The sequence below is a fragment of the Protopterus annectens genome, chromosome 5.part0 (assembly GCF_019279795.1).
Source record: "Protopterus annectens isolate FY-2018-M chromosome 5.part0, PAN1.0, whole genome shotgun sequence".
Classification (NCBI taxonomy): Eukaryota; Metazoa; Chordata; order Ceratodontiformes; family Protopteridae; genus Protopterus; species Protopterus annectens.
In genome coordinates this window covers 849,550,813-849,571,791 of record NC_056735.1, presented here as the reverse complement: position 1 = coordinate 849,571,791, position 20,979 = coordinate 849,550,813, and positions in this window count along the sequence as shown.

The following is a 20,979-nucleotide window of genomic DNA, read 5'->3' as shown; positions in this document are numbered from 1 at the left end:
CGTTGTTACTATTATGCTTTTGTCTTGTTTTACCACTTCATCAAGAATTGTGCTGAGGCATTAGGGGTTAGATGCTGTGAGCATTCTACAGAATGTTCTGATGTAGTAATGCATGCTAATGCACAATTACATATTTGCCTGGTATTTTCAGTCTGCTCCTCATCAAAAATGTGGGTTCACGCAATGCATGCTACTGCAAAATGTTCTACCATTTTTAATTAAGTACATTGTTTAAAATGCTTAATGTTGGGTGGGGGTTAGCGGCTGTGATGTTGCAGAAGGTATAGATGTTTGGATGTATATTAATGCAGACCCTGTTATGCTAGCCTTGTGTGTACTGGCAATGTTTAACTCACTGATGCAATGACTTTAATTTTTTGCGTCATCCTTGGTTATTGAGTTGAAAGGTTGGGAGGGTGGTTAGGGCCTGAAAGAATGTTGCAGTGTTCCAATGTTTGCCTGGAATTTTTTTAATGTGGGGGGGAGTCATGTACTATTTAAGCATATTTGTCTTTATTTTGTTTCTTCATCTAGAGTTATTGTCCCGAGACTTTTTTTGGGGGGGTGAGAATTCTGCTGAATGTACTGATGTTAATGCATGCTAATTCAAAAACTGTTCTAAGTTTCTAGTAATGTTTTAAATTATCCCTGATGTTACGCCTTGCTCTACAGTTTTTGGCTGTTTGAATTATGCTGAGAGTTTAGGAGGATGATAGGGCCTGTGAGAATATGCACAAGGTCCAGATGTTTTTTATTTTTTCTTAAAAATGAGGGATCATGCAACACATGCTGCTGCAAATTATTTTTTAGTTTATAAGCCTAGTATTTTAAATCCCTACTGTAATGCCCTTGTCCTGTGGTAGTTTTTCTTCATCCAGAGTTATGGCACTGTTTAAAACTCCCTTGTTATGCCTATATTCTGTTTGTTTGTCTAGAATTGTTAACTTGATAGGTGAGGAGAGGGGTAGGGCTACTAGAATACTACAATGTTGCACAATGATTAAATGTTTGCCTGGTAATTTTAGTCTGTTCCTCATCAAAAATGTAGGTGCATGCAATGCATCCTCCTGCAAAATCTGTTCTAGTTAAGAACATTGTTTTAAATCCCTAAGTCTTTGTCTCATTTTTCCAGTTTACTTCTAGCATTATTTTGTTGCAACTGGGAGGTGTCTGAGAATTCTGCAAAATGTACTGTTTTATTGCATATTAATGCAAACCCTGCTATCCCAGTATCAAAGGTTCTCATAGCAGTGTTTGAAACAGTTTGTACACACTTTCTATGCAATTTTTGGCTTTGTCTACTGGAATTATTGTGAGGTTGGGGGGCAGGTGCTGGGAGAATGCTGTAGAATGGTTGCCTGATTTTTGGTCTGTTCTGACTTAAAATTATTGCATTGCACAATGCTGAGGGCTGAAGCTACTAGCAAAAAATAGACCATGTTTCATATCCTCCACATAATGCATGACACATTCCTTGCTTATGCTTTTGTCAACAGTTCATCTTCTAAGTGGGGTCTGTGGGAATGTCTGTCTCCTAATATTTGGCACTTGTACATCCCTCACAAATGAAGTTTTCTTTTTTCAAACTATGACTTTGGTTCGAGTGCCAAGAGATTGAGAGGTAGTGGGCAGGTGTATGAAAATGTTGTACATGTCATGCAGTGCCTGTCACTGACACTGAATTCAAGAATTTGGCTTGTTTGTGATAAAAGTAGGATTATGTCTTGTTTGCTCCATAACCTTTTTCTTGCCTCACGGTTTGGTATGTTTCCCTTAACTTGTGACTTTCCCCCTAGCCATTTGTTCTTTCAGACTTTAGTTGTCTGTTCCACAGAGCTTGTAAAAGCAATATTTTACATCTTTTGGGGCCTCTTCACATGTTTGGGGGGATGAAAGGGAGAGAACTGTGTAGAAAAAACTGAGGTTCACCTCCAGTGTTCGGTATTTAATTTAAAACTAACTTGGGCCTTATTTTTTTTGCCTACTAGTCAGTCATTCTTGAGTCTTTGTGCCTGTGGTACAATGGTGAGTATTTTTTAATACACTTCAATTGTGCCTGTTGTCTACATTAGTTTTTGCCTACTGGTAACTGTTACTCAACAGTTCTTTGGCCTACGGTACAACACTGTGTACTGTATAGCTTATGTTTATGAACAACGTTCAGTATAAGATTGCTCATTCTTTTGTGTCTGCAGTCATACTAACATGACTTTTTGGAACCTAATCCATTTCTCTGGTTTATATGCCTGCACTGCAGTTTGCCTACTGGTTCTCATTTCTCCAGTTCTGCCTACAGTGTAGATGGAATCAACTTGATCACTTGTTGGGTGTGTATTGTACCATGGCTTGTGTAGCTCTTGCTGTGGAAACTTCAGTGTTTTGCTTAACTGGAATGCATTTTGCAGTGGCCTTCTCAACATGTAGTACTACCTAGTCATAGACCATATATTTGGGGTTATTTCCTTTTATTATGACTTTTTATAGAAGTAGTGCAATACAGTAGAGGATGCTTGGACAGTAAGTCATAGTGACTTTATACAAGCACAGGAGACAAGTGCCAGTGTGTTAAGGGAAAGGTTGTAGGTTTGTAGCTTGCACTTATAGTTAAGATACTTATTGTTTACACTGGTCGGCTAGCTTGGCATTTGTATTTCACGTGGCAATGGCCAGGTCAAACTTGAGGGTTTACCACAGTGAGTCCAAAAATCTGATGGGTAACATTCCACTATTGTCATGGGAGGAGTTTCTGTGTAAACTGGAAAATACCATCCTTAGAATGTGTTCAGAATGTTAACATTTGTCATTATGTAGTCCAGGTAGGTCAAAGAAAGTCAAATAACATGTACCTGAAGTGTAGTGTTTTTTACTAACAGTATGACAAAAGGACCCAATGTCTGCATGTATAGTAATTCTTCTTTACCTCCATTCCCAGTTAGAGATAAAGCATACATATTTGTCAGGAGCAGCAAAAATAAAACTTCAGCAGCAGAGGAATGAGGATGCAAAGAGGCAGGGTTCTAATATGAAATTTTTCGGTGGGTCAGAGAGGGGAGATTCATGAAAGTTTTCCTTCAGGACAACATAATGGTTCTGCATTACAGCCTGCCCACTGAGGTCAGCATCCTTGTGATAGAAAGTGACCACTCTGTGGCTGCACCACAGGCTGCTTCCTGGGAACCTACAGCTGTTACCTTGGGCAAAAGTATGTCGGCAAATGTGGATTCAACTGTAGAGGTGTTGCCTGGATCATCAGAGTTTGACACAGAAGGAGCCCATACTTCTGTGGTGACAGATGTGACCAATGACTTCCAGGGAGTGTCATGTATATCTTTTGAGGATCTAGCAACTTGGCCAGAATATTGATAATGGATGAGTTTAAGGTAGCTGCCATTCAGCATGGACCTGTGCAAGTGGTGTTGCCACAGTTCCCAGTCAATGAACAGAAAATATTTACATCTGAAAACTATTTCCATGTGCTGCCTAATGGGGAGAGAGCAAAACACACTTGATTTACATATACAGTCTCAAAAGATGCACTCTTTTGCTTTGCATGCAAATTGTTTGGACATTCTGACCATCTTCATCAACCATCAGGTGGTTACAGAGCATGGGAGAGATGTCCAAAGCTTTACACAGCCACAACTGAGCACTAGAGCATATGGCATGTATGCTGAAATGGAAGTAAATGGACAATAGAATAAAAAGTAGACAATGGATGATAAGAGACAAGCAGTGGCTGAAAAGGAGAACTCACTGGTGTGGTGTGTTAGAATGCATTATAGCTATTGCCCAGTACTTGGCAGAATATAACATGGCTTTCCATAGTACAAGTGATCCCCTGTACACCTATGGCAATTTCTTAGGCCAAATGCAACATTTGTCACAGTGTGATTATGTTATGGCATCATATTAGGAATAAAGAAGTAATGGATCACTATCTTGGGAAGAACATACAGAATGAAATTATCCAGCTGATTGCAAATGCTATTTTAAGGACCACTGTAGGGAAGGTGAAGGATGCTAGTTATTTTCCATGATTCTTGATTGCTGATGTCTGGAGTGCAATCGAGAGCAAATGACTGTAGTAGTTAGGTATGTGGATATTTCAAGGACTGCAGCCACAGTTGTGAGGAACACTTTCTGGGATTTGTGGCTGTGAATGGTACATCTGGGGCAGGGCTTACAGAAGCACTTCAGACTCTGCAAAATCATCAACTGGACATTAATGACTGTCGAGGACAAGGGTACAACAATTGCTACAATATGAAGGGGAAACAAGCTGGGGTGCAGGCCTGAATAAAACTGATGAATTCAAGGGCTTATGTGCCATGTGCCTGCCAGAATTTAAATCTTATAGTTAGTGATGGAGCACATTCATCACTACAGGCAGTGTCATTCTTTGTATGTCTGCAGAACATTTACGTACTCTGTTCAGCATCAATGAGCCAATAGCAGATCTTGAAACGGCACATAAACGTCACTTTGAAGACACTGTCAGACTCGCTGGGAATGCAGGATAGACTCTGTCAAGGCAGTAACATTTCAGTTGAAGGAAGTCATGGAAGCATTACAGGAGCTAGGTGAAGCTGTAAGTACAGGTAATGCTGCAATATATCAACAAACAAAGGGACTGTGCTCAGAAATTGTCATACCAATTCATTGTATGTTTAGTAGTTTGGTATGATGTGCTGACAGAGGTAAATCATGAAAGCACAGTTCTGCAGAGTCCATGTATCCCTTTCAAAACAACTGAGAATCCTTCATTGACTATCAAACTGCAATAGTTTTGCATTTTTTTTTGGCCCTGTAAGTTGCTGGTTTCAAAACTGCCCTCTTCTACAAGGTCTGCTGATGTCGTTAGCCTTAAGACTACCAACTGCCATTGTAATATCAGACTTAAGCTGTGGCGTGTGCAATAAATGCTGTGATCTATAGTGTATAAGACTGGATAGGTAGGGGTTCTAAGCTTGCTCCAGGCCAGTGTGTGTGCGTGTATCTTCATATGACATATGAGCACCTCAGTAACTTAGAAAGAGGTAGGAATTTGCAATATTTTGGTTTTAGCAGGTGATGTGGGCCTCCAAATGCCTGACCACAACTAGGCCTGCTGATGTCATCAAGCATAAGATGTCCTAAAGAGATAATAGCAGACTTGAGGTGTAGCACATGCATCCCATACTGTGATCTGTAGTGTGTACCATTAGACAGATAAGTTTTTTAATCTACATACAGCTAACTTGCAGTGTGTATGTGCTGTACCATGTTCTGTAAACAGTAACTGGAAGTGATGCTATCCTCAATGTAACCAGGTTTGTGTGGGTGACTGAATTTACATCAGCTTATGGTATCATAGGATGTTTGAACTTCAGTAGCATAATGGCCCTACAGCCCTCACAATTCTAGCCAAGTTTATACCCTTATAAACATGATCAGCACATATTACCCCTGTCCATGAGGGACACAGTCAGAAGCCCTGTGGTGAAATGAAGATCACCCAGCCAATCATACATATGGCATCTGACAAGGTCCACTGAGGTGCTCTGCTTGCCATTAGGCAGGCTTCAGTTTCAAAGGTGTTAACGTCTACTAGACAGAGCTCTCCCACCAGCATGTAATACTAATGTCATATACCAGGTTAATGTCCTTAGAGTGATTGCCCCATATGCAAGGCAGAGATCACCTCTGAGTAGTCTATATGCCACAGGCTACAATGACCACTGATTTCAGATGAAGCCCATTGAACACATACTGAAGACATGACGTACCCTTGTGAGGGACCATTGTGTTGAGTGCAATTGCCAGTAGTGCCTGGAAAGGTACAGTACCAAATGCCAATCACACTCAAATATTGGCATGCTGATAGAAGAGTACATGGAGGTTATGAGTATATCAATTTTGAGTGACTGCCCTCAATTATGACATGATTCCCATCTTACCACTGGGGAGACATGGTGATCTCATGTACCTTAGGTGTAAACCTGTGTGGCCAGGCCTGTGTGCCAGGTCTATCACTCCTCAGTATGTGCATCACATGCTGTGACTGATGGGCTACTTACTAGGAACATAGGTGTTACCAATAGAAATGATACTACATATATATTTGCATGGAGTTTACAGCCATATGTCAGCAGGCATTTCTTCATCAATACCCTCTTGTAGGATATTGACATAACTCAGAGTAGATGACCATTCACAATTTGCAGTCTTTAGCCAACATTGTCAGCCACAGATCTTCAGTATTCACTTTTATCATGGATAAATGGATTCCAAGCAGTGCAGGACTAAGCCCTGTTGAGCACTGCCACTTACAGATCAGCTATTGGAGGTAGATTTCTCTATTTTAAGTATGGGTGCCATCGATGAGCCACTTAGTGACTCCTATATTACCATGGATGCCTAAGTGGGTGCTTTTGTCAATGATGCCTGAGTAAGGGGTACAGTCACATGGCTTGGCTACATCCAGGGGGTTGTATGCCCTGATGTCCCCTCACCCAAGTCCTTGGTGACTTCCTTGGACATGTCCACCACATTTAACAGCCATGTTCTTCCTGTCACAACACCAAAATATATACAGTCAACTGTTTGTAGATTACATAAGGAAAATAGGTCTATAGTTCCAGTGGTCTGTGGATGTACCACCTCTGTGCAAGGGGATAACACTTCCATTGTCCAGTCAGCTGGAATGCAGCCAGTGGTTACAGTATGATTGCAGGGAGTTTCTCAATGATGTTATTAATCATCATTGGATCCCATGTAGGACGCAGCCTGGGATGTTAGCATGTCCAATAGATGCTGTCTATTCCTCCATAGAGAGGACAGTTATGACCTGCTCTATAGATATAGAAGGTATGGGACAGGTTGTAGGAATGTCAAGTTGCATATGTTGTGGGGACAGGGGAGTGATGTTGACATAGACCCTGTGGGACAACAGTTTAGCTAGGAGTGCAGACCCATTATATGTGGTATTAAGGAAAAGTTCACTGACAATCTGGGCCTGCCATCTGAGGTTACACATGCAACTACACTGTGCATTCTGGTTCTGCTTTGTGGGAGAGGTTAATGTAGTCATGTACTGTTTCTACATGATGTCACAACAACACTCTGTGCTTGTTTTAGCTAAGAATGTTGTACCTCCATTTTAGGAGGGACTCTTACCCCAACTGTCACACAGCAGTGTCCACCTCTTATTGTACAACCTGCTATTGACAGTTGTCCACCACACAGGTTTGTACTATGAGGAGCTTGTGTTCCTCCTGTTGGGTACAGTTGAGTCTATGTAGTTGTAGTGCTACTTAAATAATGCATGGGTGTACAGCTCTGCCTCATCTGTGGGGAGAAGTTCAGTTGCGCTATTTAAACCATCCCATAGGTGGTAATACATTGCTTTGAAGTATTTCTGTATTTTCTGCAAGGGAGGGTTAGGTCTGATAGTTTTCACGAGACTGATCTGTGGTCAGCGGTCACCAGGGAGGACCTTACAGTGGGGGGTCTGCATTGGTCACCTATACTCGGAAACACATGATGCACTGCACTGCAATGGTTCCTCATGGGGATGTCATGCCAATGGTCCAAAGCATTGTAGTTCAGGACATGGACTAACCTTTGGGCAAGTGAGCTTCAGCAGAACTAAGCAACATAGTTTGTTACTTAATGCCACCCCATACCATGGTGTACTGATATAGCTTGATAGACACACGTACCTTCAAATAAGCACAATGGGTGTCTGGATTCATGGAGCTGCTCCTGTAGCTAGCAATGGCTTGATTAGGTGCTCTGCCAGCAGTGAATAGCATCTGCAGTGTGTCCAGGAAAGCATAGTGTTTCACTAAATCCTGATGTGTATCTATCCTTAATGAATATGTATACACCACCTGCATTACCTTGCACACTGTCAGTTTGAGGTCTGAATATATGGAAGGACATGTAGTAGGGTATACTGTGGTGCTGTCCACAACTGTGAATCAGGTGTCTTTGACTGCACAGATGTCTGCATATTCCAAGGTGGGGACACCTTTCACAGTGGGGTTTACAGGGTTTGTAGCCATTCCCAGCATGTAGCAGCATAACTGATGTTGTATGAAGATGACATTCCCATTGGAAAGTTTTTCCCACCAGATAGTGCCTATAAAATGGACTGTGGGGGTGTCAGCAGCCCTTGCCAGTACTCAAAATCCCAGGGGTGAGAGATGAAAACTATCTCTGGCAAAGCATTGATGTCTGAACAAGTCATCCCAGATAAACATGACATACATCATTTCCATGTGTATTGAGCCATCATCCTAGCTGAAGGTCAAATGCAGCTGAAAGCTATGGGCATATCCATGAGAGACAGTGTCTAAGCTCAATCATGTGTCTGCATACAGTCCGGTGACGTATGTCCCTAGTCATACACACCTGCAGGAAATATGATGTCATCATTATGTCACCTTATATTCCTTGAGTTGCAGCAATGTGTGGTATGGTTTGTCATGTCAGCCCACAGACAAACTGTGACTTTTCCCATATGTAGCCTGGTGACATGGATATCAGTGTCTCAAGATGTACTCGCCTATGAATAATAGGTTTGCTTTTGTGTTTTTGCCTCAGGTGTTTGACCACTGAGACAGTGGTGCATGCACTATTATGTGTACTGTGCTCTCCAGAGGTAGGATTTTCCAATGTGTCTGGTAAGGAGTTGCACACATGCAGGTGTGTGATGTGGGTGTGGGTGGTGCAGGAGGTGAGCTGTGCATGTTGGCAAAATGTTCGCTGTGTGAGACACCATGGAATCACTATTTGAAGTACAGTCACATCTGTCATACTGTTTGTATGGCATAGAAGTAGAAGGGTGGGGACACTTTCCACATCTCATCAGCAGTCATTGATAGTGCCATTAGCAATACAGTCATGCTGGTGTGTACATCACAGAATGCCATCATTAGGCAGTGTCATGACATATGGTGAAATGTAACATGTCACATTTATGTAAGTCCCCTAAGGTAACACAGTACCTGAGTGTGTCATACAGTGCTTTGCCAGCCATGTGGACCTTGAATTGACCATAATCCTCTCATTAGCCATAGTTCCAATACCATACCAACAAATGTGACACTGTGAAAGTCCTGCAAAGTTAGGGTCATGCTGCCACACCCTTGGGGTTGACAGCCTAAAAAAATGTTTGAAGGCATGCCTTGCAGTGAAGATGTGGATGCCTGTGCATGTGTAGAGGACTTGTTCAACTTTGCTGACATTACTTTAACCTTGCAAGTGTACAATGCCTGTCAAGCAACCACACAGCAAACTGGTTGTGTGACATGATGTGGGAACACAGACGTGTTCCAGGTACATAACTGTACAATATGACATGCCTAGGACATGTCAGGTGGACACACTTTGGCCAAAGGTGTCCAGTCCTCTGCAGTAGGCCTCACAGCCATGTCATGTAGATAACCACCATTACTCTGAAGGGCAGGATGCATGAAGTGCTATGACATTGTAACCTAAGATGGAGCACCACCACTGTGCTGCTTGTTTCAGCAAGCCTGGACATCTATGTCACTGGACATTGCACATTATATTATCATGCTGCAGCTTTGCTCCTAATCACCATCTGGTCAGTTCCCTAGTGACATACCACCAACCCTGGTACAGAAGGCATAATGCATGCAAAACCCAACTGATTGCTCAGATCACTAATCAAGGCATCTACCTGGAGGAGGGTATGTGAAGCCTACAGAGCCTTTCATGATGTCGAACAACCATGTTGATGAAAAACAGGCTGTGTCCTGCTTCTCATCATGAGCTTCGTAGTAACATTTTGCATGTGATAACAGAAAAATTATCAGAGCATGGTATCCCATGAGACAGCTGTGGTGAGACCAGCAGTAGTAATAGCCAGCCACCAGCAATGTAGGGGACTCCCCTGCTCTCTGCATTCTTCACAAGGTAAATTTGTGTCCTTTCACTACACACCACTTCAGTAGTGTCCAACTGCAGAATACCTGTGTAAACCCTCCCACCTTACCTTCACAAGGTATACATATTACACTTCCCTCTATTGTTTGTCTGTGCTCTGTATAGACACCTTGGATGACTATTTTCTTGTAACATGATGGAAGTAACTGCAATACTTAGTTACACAAAGGACAAGTAGCATGCAGTGCCAAGCAGTGTCCCCAGAAATCTCAGTCATCTGATATGTAAAGCCATGAAGGGAGTTAGCATGTATACAATCAGTAACAAGGTCATACACCTACTGATACTGGACCAAACAGTTTGTTTTGCTCAAGGGCAGATCATGCCTACCTCCCCTAACTGGTGTACCTCATTGAGTGTTACACTATGCAATGGATAATGGGAATATGACTCACTCCACCTATCATGGCCTGACAAGGTGTTTGATAATATTAGGCCAGCAGGCCTTACTGAAAACTGTGTATGTTATATATGGAGTGGTATGTCAGCTGGTGGATAGGCAAGTGTCTGACAGTCATAATCTGGAAGGATAGCATTGGGTAGACCTACATTACAATTACACCAGTCACCAGTGAATTTCCCTCAGACATCATTAATGGAGTACCTTCTGCAGTCATTCCCCTTCCCTGCAGTCATGGCCAGTCAGTGACCTCTGACTACATTAGCAGGTGATTGTATTTTAGGAGCTGTCACTGAATCCCACACAGAACCTACAGTTATCCAGGATGGCCTGAGACCCATTCAGTTGTTGTCAGAGCCACTGACAAATAGTAAATGCCAAGGACTGCACAATACTAAACTTTTGGAAGTCATCCAGCCCTGGAGAATATAGTAGTGTCCACACACCACACACACAGTTGAGCCATTCCTCATGGACTTATGGACACAGAGTAATGTAGCCTTTGACTTTCACTAGTCGGTAAGATGTGGGGATCCATTCAATTTTGCACAACCTATACAGAAAGGTATGGCATGTAAATCCCAGACTGTCACTGTTATACCATATTTGGCAGTCATCATCCCTATCATTGAGTGCAATGGCACCTTTGCTATGTCACTACACAGGTATGTCTTACAACTTTAGTAGACACACAGGTTCCACGCTAAACCAATACACATTGCAGATAACATGTCCAGTGCAGTCTGTGTCGGCAGCATACATGTGCATTCCATCTCCTACATACTTTGGAGAGGATGTGTATGGCTGCCATACAGGAAGGTGTCAGATCCCACTGTGTAGCTCCTGCTTATCCAAGACAGAACTAGCATGTATTACCTGTTCTACACACATGCACCATCACTGTGGTATAAACAGTACATGTTGGACAGGCAGGTATGTAACACAGACACTACAGCTTATATGTAACAGACTCCCCATGCATGTGAAGCACACATCTGCTGTAATGCACATCATGTGCAAGTTACACAGTGGGATGCAGAACAAGACAATAATAACTGGTGTAGGACAAATGTCTGTAATGGAGTGTCCATCACCACAGCTTGTAGACATGTTAGCTCCAGAAACCTTGGTGACACTTATCAAGGGTATCAAACTTATTTCATGGATGAGGGATGCATGAGTAGGCTGGATGACACCACTTTCCTTGTTAGCCTGTTATACACATATGACCCTATGGAGTCATGCACCTATACTTCTTTACCTTGCTGGAGACATATGTCTTCTGTGTTGACATTCCATCCTGTGCTGTGATGTCTATGAGTATATTGCTACTGTGTGTCCATAGGTGTTCCCTACAGACTCCTGAAACTGAACCATAAACAGGTCCATGACACATCTTTCGTTGTGTAAGTATACAGCCATTACAACATAAGGTACACAAAATTATGTGGCTTACACATTACAGATGTCCACATACAGTATCTGTCAGTGAGTGACCAGTACAAGTGGCATGGCAAAGCAACACTGCATTACACAATTACATATTAATTTATATAGTCACCCTTTGCATCAGACACTTAACTTCATTTCCCTGCATCAGTGATGAGGAAGACAGGGATATGACACGTATTATCACTTGCACAGGGTGTTGTGTGGGTGTGCAGGAGGCCTAGGCTAACCTAATAGGTTGAAAGCATGATTATGAGTTAGGAAGGGAAACAGGCAAGATGGACTATGAAAATGTGCCGTGTGTGTCTGAAGCTAACTTGTGTGTGTGTGTGTGTGTGTGTGTGTGTGTGAACACAGTCAAGCTCAGTGCTAGCCCTACATGTGTGTATGCTGGAAAACTCAAATGTGCATGGTAGAAATGACAGCTCACTGTCACTGCCCCCAAACATGGAAACTGGCTCTGCCAGGAGTTGCACTGACACCTCCGTGGCCAAGGTCAGAAGCGATGCTAGTACCTCATGGTGACTGCTGTCTGCTGGGACCATGTCCTCCATAGGAACACCTAGGACAACAAGCTCATGACCTGCCATGCCTCTGGAGCACTGGATGTACTGTCACTATGGGAGCATGATTGAGCACAGCTATTTGGACTCTCAGCAGATGTAGTTGCTGATTTACGTCCATGAGTCCAGTGCTCAACTCCAACCAGACATTTCATCACAGGCAATGTGTGTTCCAGGACAGATATTCTGCAATCTGTCTCAGACCACCTTCTTTCCACTGCTTCAGTGAACCCGATCCAGGGTATCATCAATGCGGTGGAGGCAGTTATGGATGTCAGAATGTGCTGCATCTATAACACTGATCATTCATCTGGAGTTCCTTTTGGAACATGCCTGTGCCTCCATGACAGCCTGAGACATACACCAAGTGACCCATAATGAGACACCTGCAGAAGGTGGTGGAAGGCCAGCAGGCCTCCTATGAGCACCCTGATCAATCCACCTGTGTGGAACCTCACCAGCTCTCTGGTACTGGCCAGTGTCTGCACTCAATGGAGGCATGGTTGCTACACTTTCTTGTTCAATATCCCCACCCTCTGACTGCCCAATATCTGTGGCTTCTGGGGACTGGGTATGTGTAGGCATATTGACTGTGTGCAGTGATAATGAGGGCTGAAGAGGGATATAAACCTGTGGGACAGATTCAGCCCCTGAAACTCCCACCTGTGCCTCACTTTGGCCACCATCAGTGTCTGAAGAGACACTGACATCAGGTTGTGTAGGGGGCAGAGACCACCCCCCCCCCCAGTCATCTGTGTAAAGAAAGGGAAAAGCAGTACATTAATAGCTGCACTATTATGCTCTGCAGTATACTCTTGTCACTATTACAGACCTATTTAACCCCCAACCTCATAGTAGGATATGAGGACAATACTTTTAACACAAACATCTGTAGTTACTTATAAATAAAAGCTCTTTACACTGCAATCTCATCAGCAACAATGAGGTACACTGACATTTGTGAAGACTCTGCACAGTTGACACATATGACAATCTGTAATGTCCTGACAATACTGTCACATCTATCAGTGTGGTCACACCTACAAGGTATAGGCATGACTCTAAAGTGTGTACAGAAAGAAAATATCTGTGCAGTTGTTAATCATGATAGCAGGACAGCAATCCAGCCAGCAGGCCTGGAATTACATTTTAGGGAATTCATTGCAGTAAATCTACATCTGTAACAAAACAGTGTTGTGTGTTGTGCTTACTAGGAGCAGGACCACAGCCTTGTCCAATTCCTGAGGGACCAGTGAAAATTTGAGGGAGAGGTAACTGCATGTTGCACTATAACAGGGTAATACATCCATATATCTCTCATTTATAGTAGTTTGTTAATTGTTATGTCTGTCAAAATTTGAGCATGAGATTCAAACTGCAGTTAACCCCCCCCCAAAGAACAAACACCTGACACCCACATAAAAGTATCTACACCCTGACACACTGAATGTTACAGTATTCCAATGCTGATCAAACTAAACCTACCTGGCTGCTCCTCTGGCATGGAAACTGTGGCCCCCACTTCCACGATATACAGTGTGATGGATTCCTGGGAGCTATTGTGTGTTCTTAGGTTCACCAGGAATTCCTCAGTGGCTGAGAGTGAATATTCTGCTGCAAACCCTCCACCAGTGACACCATGATCCCTGGCCACATCTGCTGCTCTTCTGTGTGCAACATTAGTCATATTTGTGGCAGGGTGTCAAACCTGCTCATATGTCCTGCTCTGGTGACCTATGGTGTCCACATCACAGACAAGGTCAGGCAACAGTGCTGCCTGCTGTTCCCTGTGTTGCCTCCTCCTCCTGGACAGTAAGCAGTCATGTTGTTGATGGAGACCTTCCATAATTATCATTCTCAGCATCCATAAAAGGGGCACGGTGTCTGGCATACATGTTTTCTGAAAGACAACAAAATGGGAACATGTGTCAGGATCACATACATGAAAGTACACTATGTAGAGGTACAGCAAGAACAGAATGGCTGGCATTATCCACTGCTTGAGCACACATGTCATATTCTACAGTGTGCAAACATACTAAGCATCTGGCTACATCTAAGATACTAACAATAGTCAGATATTCCCATGTGTGCCATGACAGATACTGCTGTATGATCACACACCCAACACGAGTCCATTGTAGTGTGTCCCCTAGGGGAACCCCCCCCCCCAATAATATGTCAAAACATCACCAAATAGCTGTGTGGTATTACAGCCACTATATAGGGCATTCCCATGAAACCAGTGTGCCACACTGAAAAAAAATCACCCTTGATGTACTGCACATCTCTGTAGGTGTAACAAATCTAGAGCTTAATGACATGTCATCATTACAGTTTTAAGAAAGGCTTAATGCTGTAATCCCCATTCCCCCTAAGTATATTCACACACATGCATCATTCTGTAAACAAAAGGGTTACCTACCTGATGGAGTACAATACTCTTCTGTTGATATGTGCAGATATATGAAGTGTTTGCAGTCAGTTTACTGTCTGAATAAAGTCCCATACAGACTGGTTCCCCTAGCCAGCTGTTTGCCTTTTTATCATGGTCTCATTACCAGGTGATTGGCTCTTAACCAATCTGTGGTTCTGAAATGCTAATTGCAGCCAACACAGCTGATTTGCAGTATAACCAGCCAATGACATGCAACCACTGAACAAGATATAAGGCCTTCATGTAGATTAGAAGCCCTTACTGACATGTTGTGCTGGACATTCCTGGGGTCATGATACTATATAATCGCAGATGATATGCCTGTAGTAGCTACTTTTACATACAGATGTGTGTGCTACAGGCTGCAGCTGATGCTGCAGGCAATAGGCATAAGCAGAGAGTGTGAACACTTTGGAGGACAACAAACTGCAACAATAACTGTGGGAGCTGTGGCAGCCTTGTTGTGGAGGCAGGGCCAGAGTGAAGGTACCCATTTCACTGCAAATTAAGGTATGTGTTTAAGGTAAGTATGTTAGGCAATGGTATCACTAACAGAATACTAGACAACATGTTTGTTGTATCCTTGAGCAACATAGGGGGTAAATATACCATTATGTCAACCATTTGTGCAACTGTCAGGCCATGTGTTACATTATGGTAGTCATTTGGAACGTGTGTACTGTTATTAGCAGGACCTCCATATGTATATGTTAGTTATGCAGCTGTGCTAATCTGTAATACCATTATGAAATGATTGTGTGCTGCACTCTATTACTGTGTCTCATTTGCATTACCTACATTAAAATCCTCTTTGAATGCATATTAATGCATGACCTGACACTTTATGCACTTATAGTGTTGCTATATGGATATGTCAAGTATGACCCTATCTGTAAGCCTGTGACTTCCATTCGTGAAAAGCAGCCATTTCATTTGAAATGCATTGTGTAGATAAAGAGTGCATGACTCATTCATTGATGGCTTCACAGTAATGTAATTTAAATGCTACACACCACTTGATTTGAACCCAGGACAACTTGTAGCAAAACTTACTGTTAGCAAAGCATTTAACAGACTGAGCTACCAAGTCACTGTTACACCATGTGTATTTGTGAAGGTATAAATGCACATAGTCTGTGACATATCTCCATTACATCCATTTATTATGTGCCTGGCTTTATAAGGATGTATGTCTCCACCAGAGTCCCAGCTGAACATGTATTTTGCCATTAATGTTTTAGCAGGTGTACTTGTACACGTTGCTGTTAAAAGTGCCCATTTACCTGCTATTGGAGTCCTGACTTACATCCATTTGTTTTTGTCTGGCTTTCTAGTGGTGTAGTCCTGTACCAGACTCAAAATTACACTCCCAATTTTTCCATTACTTTTTCAGCAAGTTTGCACAATGTGGCATGATGTGCAGCTCTGCTTAGACACTCTTAATTGTGGTAGCTTGCAATTAAATGTTTTGGTTAAACCGGGTCTATATTGTATGTTCGAAATCTGAAAACTTCTAATCTCGCATGATCAACTCCATATGAGTGAAATTTTCAAACATCGAACATAAAATATAAACAAAATAAAAATAAAAAAACTACCTGAATGCTCTATGCAGGGGGGCAAGCCCCCTGCACCCCCACCCCCACCCCGCTACTTAAATATACCAACTTCAAGATCGCACTACATTGACGTGAAGGGAAATATTCCCTGCGGCAATCTCCGTTGAAATATTTGCTGCTTGAAAACTTCGCTCATATGATGTCCATCCTGTGATATTCGAAGGTTTCAAACTTCAAACTTATAATATAGACCCAGTTAAACCACCTGTTTTAATAGCTGTGTGACATGGCAGGCTACTGCAGTAGTCTTCAGGTGTGATGGTCTTGGTTCGAAATAGGGGACAGGTGTTTATTTTGTACATGTTTATCATTTAAAACACATATATCAATACAGCTCCATTTAGCTGAGCTTAGCAAAGCTGAGTGACATGCCACATCATGCAGTGTCATGCAAAAAGTCTTTAAAGAAAAGAAAAAGGGGGAGAGAGGATGGTGGTGGGGGGGAAAGCATAGTGAAAGGCAGGTAGGCATGTGCAGGAAGGGTGTAGGGAAGAACCATAGCTATCCAGTTCTTTGTACAGCACCAGCTGTGCACTTTGACAGAATTTGTAGATGAATTTGGAGTGTCACCCTCAGAGAGAGGGGTGAGGACAACATAACTGCATTGTCAAGGCAGTTAGACCAAATTACGTGTGTCTGGTGGACACGTGTGAAATAGAGAGTTATGTATGGGACTTTTTTTTTTGGGCAGGACAGGTGCCCATTTTTTTTTTATTTTAAGGTGAGAGTGGAATGTTGGAGAATGGATATAGGTACATGTGGGGGAGGTAAGTTGGGAAAGTGAGGAAGTTTTTGCATACAGACGAGACAGCAGACAGGGTGATATGTGACACAAGAGGGGGGTAAACATGTTGGATGGGGACGGTTTTGTGAAATTCCAGTCTCCATTATCTCCACAAGGTAGCAGCGTGACTCAAGTCCACACCCATAGTAATGTTGGCACTGCTTCTTCACTACCCGTGGGGTGGCAGTGGTGATGGTGGGGTTCCAGTGTGAGGCTGCCCCACCAAGGTGGCCCGCCGGCCCTCCATCCACAGCAGGCTGCATCCAAAACCACGGAACACAATCCTGCACACCAATACTGACAGTTCATCGCCGATGACAATACCCCCTCCACCACCATTCCCGGAGGGGGAATGAGTCCTGTCCTGCAGGGATGAACTACCCAATGATGCAGGTAGTGCAGAGGCAGCAGACTAGGCACCAACAGACTGAGTCCCACACGTGGTGGGCCTTGGTGCCATGGCCAGAGGAGCCAAGGTAGGTGAATCACCTGGAACCAGCCTACCTTGTCGTGTTGTAGTAAATTATAACAATAGGTTAAGGTAAGTAATAACCAAACCAGTGTTATTATGTTCCATTATGTGTATACTATTGATTAATCCAAATACATATTAAGGTATATCATGTGGAACACAACATTAAATGACATACAGTAAGTATGTTAACAGCAAACCAGAATGCAATAACCCATAACACCAGCAAAACAGTTTAACAGAATATATTAATATTAAATCACAATAATAAATAACATTAATAAATTTAAGAAGATGAGGGGTGAGGAGAGAGAAAAACATACCATATATTAGCAGTCGGAGATATTAATACACCGACTGCTAATATATACTTCTACAGGCATGCAGTATCAGTTGTCAATACAGCGACTCAAATTCTATGTATGATGTAGCACATACATACCTCTCAAGCTGTTAACATGGAACAGTATGGACCAAGCACTAACAAAGGTGGTACACAACTACACGGAACTGTTTCACGTAATGTGCATGTACATAACTACCAAGGTGTTCTGTAAACAGATTTGCAGATACATTGCATTCCAGGTAATTTATCTGCTAATCACAGACCAGACAGATTGGGCAGTTGTCATTACATTATGAAAAATTGTGACACTTGAGAGGTATATTTGTGTACAACTAAACAGCCATGTCTTAGATGGCAGGCATGGGAGTAGAATGCAAAAGCTGTGACTGCAGGGGAGATGTGCACATTATGTAACAACTGCAGCGACATTAGAACAGACATGCAGTGAATACAGCCTTACTGCACTTATTTCAACACATTCTTATGAAACCACAATCCTGCTTTACACTTTATTATTGCTCCTTAGAATCTGTGAAGTATACACATGATATCTGCTCAGAGTGTGGGCTACTTTACTGATATACCTTGCTCCTGGAGTGGGAGGAATAGAGAGCATCATGTGACTGAACGTGGGCTTCAGACAGCTGTGAACCATACTGTGGGTTGTGCAATACAATTTCAGTTTTACATCTGACTGCAGCCACATCAAAACAGATATGCAGTGAATACAGCCCTACTGTATTTATTTCAACACACTTATCAAACCACTATCCTGCTTTACATTTATTACATATTGTTATTGGTATTCTTTGTTTGTTGCACTACAGTTATTAGAAAATATCTGTACTTACCACACTCACGGAGCATCCTGGCCGGATGCCCGGCACAAAACTGGACATTGTAAGCCCATTCAGCTGCAGCTATTGGAAGAGAAACATACCATTATGCATACCGGTTTTGCACAGATTCACCTTGTATTTTAGTAAAGTACAGACAAATATACTTTCATATCTGTGGGGCATGCACAGCCCTAGCCTCTTGGACCCAGGTGTCCAAGGTTCCTCTCCTCCTTCACTTCAGGTCATTATAGTGGTGACAACAAAATGTAGAAATATCCAAAGAAATACGCCAGGTACCACCACAGCTCTTCAGATTCATGATCCTTTATTAAAACAGTAACTTTTTAGATCAGTAAGCACTTTCGGACTACAAAACCCGTCATCAGTCTTAATGACATTTCTTTTCATTTAAATATAGAAAAAGGCACCAAAAAATTAATTCAATTTGTATATCTAAACTCACCACTAGATGGTAGCATTTATCTAAAATTCAATTATAGTGTATTAATATAAATGAATATATTTAAATGTCTGTATATGTATAAAGGCACATATGTATTTATATATATATATATATATATATATATATATATATATATATATATATATAAATAATATATAAACGCAGACAAAAATATATAACACACTATAACACTTACATTTCATACATTAATATATTAAAATCATTACTAACACGATTAATAAAACAATGCATTTAATTAAAAATAAAAATATATAGAATGCACATGTATAATATCATAGAACAACTCCCTCATAAATGCATGCTCAATGTTTCAGGGGTCTATCTCTCAAAAATGGTTTGTTGGAAACCGTATCATTCAGCCCCTTCCCTTTATCTGATTGCATCCTAATTATCCATTTAATTTCTTGTTCTGTGTGATTCTTAATGTTTCCCAATCTTTTACTTCTATTAACTAATTCTATTACGGTAAACTTAAACTTATGGCTTAAATCATTTTCTAATGTATGTTTTGCCAAAGCATTTGTCTCATCCTCTCGATTAATGGCATAAATATGTTCCCTTACCCTTTCTCTTAAGGTTCAATTGGTTTTACCTATATAGTAGTGTGTACATTTCTCACAGCTAGCTAAATAGATGAGGTCCCTAGATTTGCAGTCAGCATAATGTCTAAAAATATATGTTCTACCATTCTCTGGATGTAAGAAACTGTTGGAACTTGACATATATGAGCATTGATTGCAGTTCCTACATGGAAAATTCCCTTGTCTGCTAGATGTCACCCTGCCCATATTGCTTTCTTCATAGCACAGTAGCCTTTTTAGGGACTTGCAATAGCTATATCTAGGATTGGAGCCAACAATAGTACATATCTCTTCACTGGTAGCCAGAATGGCCCACTTTATCATTTTATTAATAGAATATGCTATGTTTAACCTTGTGTGTTAGCATGGGTCAATTGTGTATCAATTTGAGTTGATGCTACAGTATTAATATCCCTTTTTCTAAAATAGGGACTTCCTCTCCCTGTTCTATCAACCTTTGTCTGATGCTTCAGTATCGCAGTTTCTTGATTGGAATATCCCCTTGTAGCAAATTCATCACTCAGGAGGTTTAGTGTTTGTTCACATATGATGTCATCACTAGTTAGACTGGATACTCTCCTTCCGAGATTGATGACTGTTTGTGGTGCATGCTTGTGCGATGAAGCAAACTATTTCTACAGCTCTTTCTATATAATCTGGTTGCAAATATGTCATTCTCCTTGCTAATAAATACATCCAGAAACTCAATTCCTGTTTTTGACCATTTCCCTTCAAATTTCAGGAAATTGGTAGTTTGGTTTATGTATTCAAAGAATATACACAAATCAGCCTCACTCCGTTCCCATAGGAAAAATATATCATCCACAAATCTTTTATAGTATTTAATTTTGTTCCCATATTCCGTATCTAGAATATATGTCTTCTCCAATTGGGCCATGACCAAATTTGCGTACGAATTTGCACAAGGTGTCCCCATGGCCACCCCCTTTTTTTGTAGGTAGTATTCATTGCCATACATGACATTGTTCTAAGACCAATTCCAACAACAGCATACATCTCATCCTAACTGTACTCGTCACATTCCTTGCAC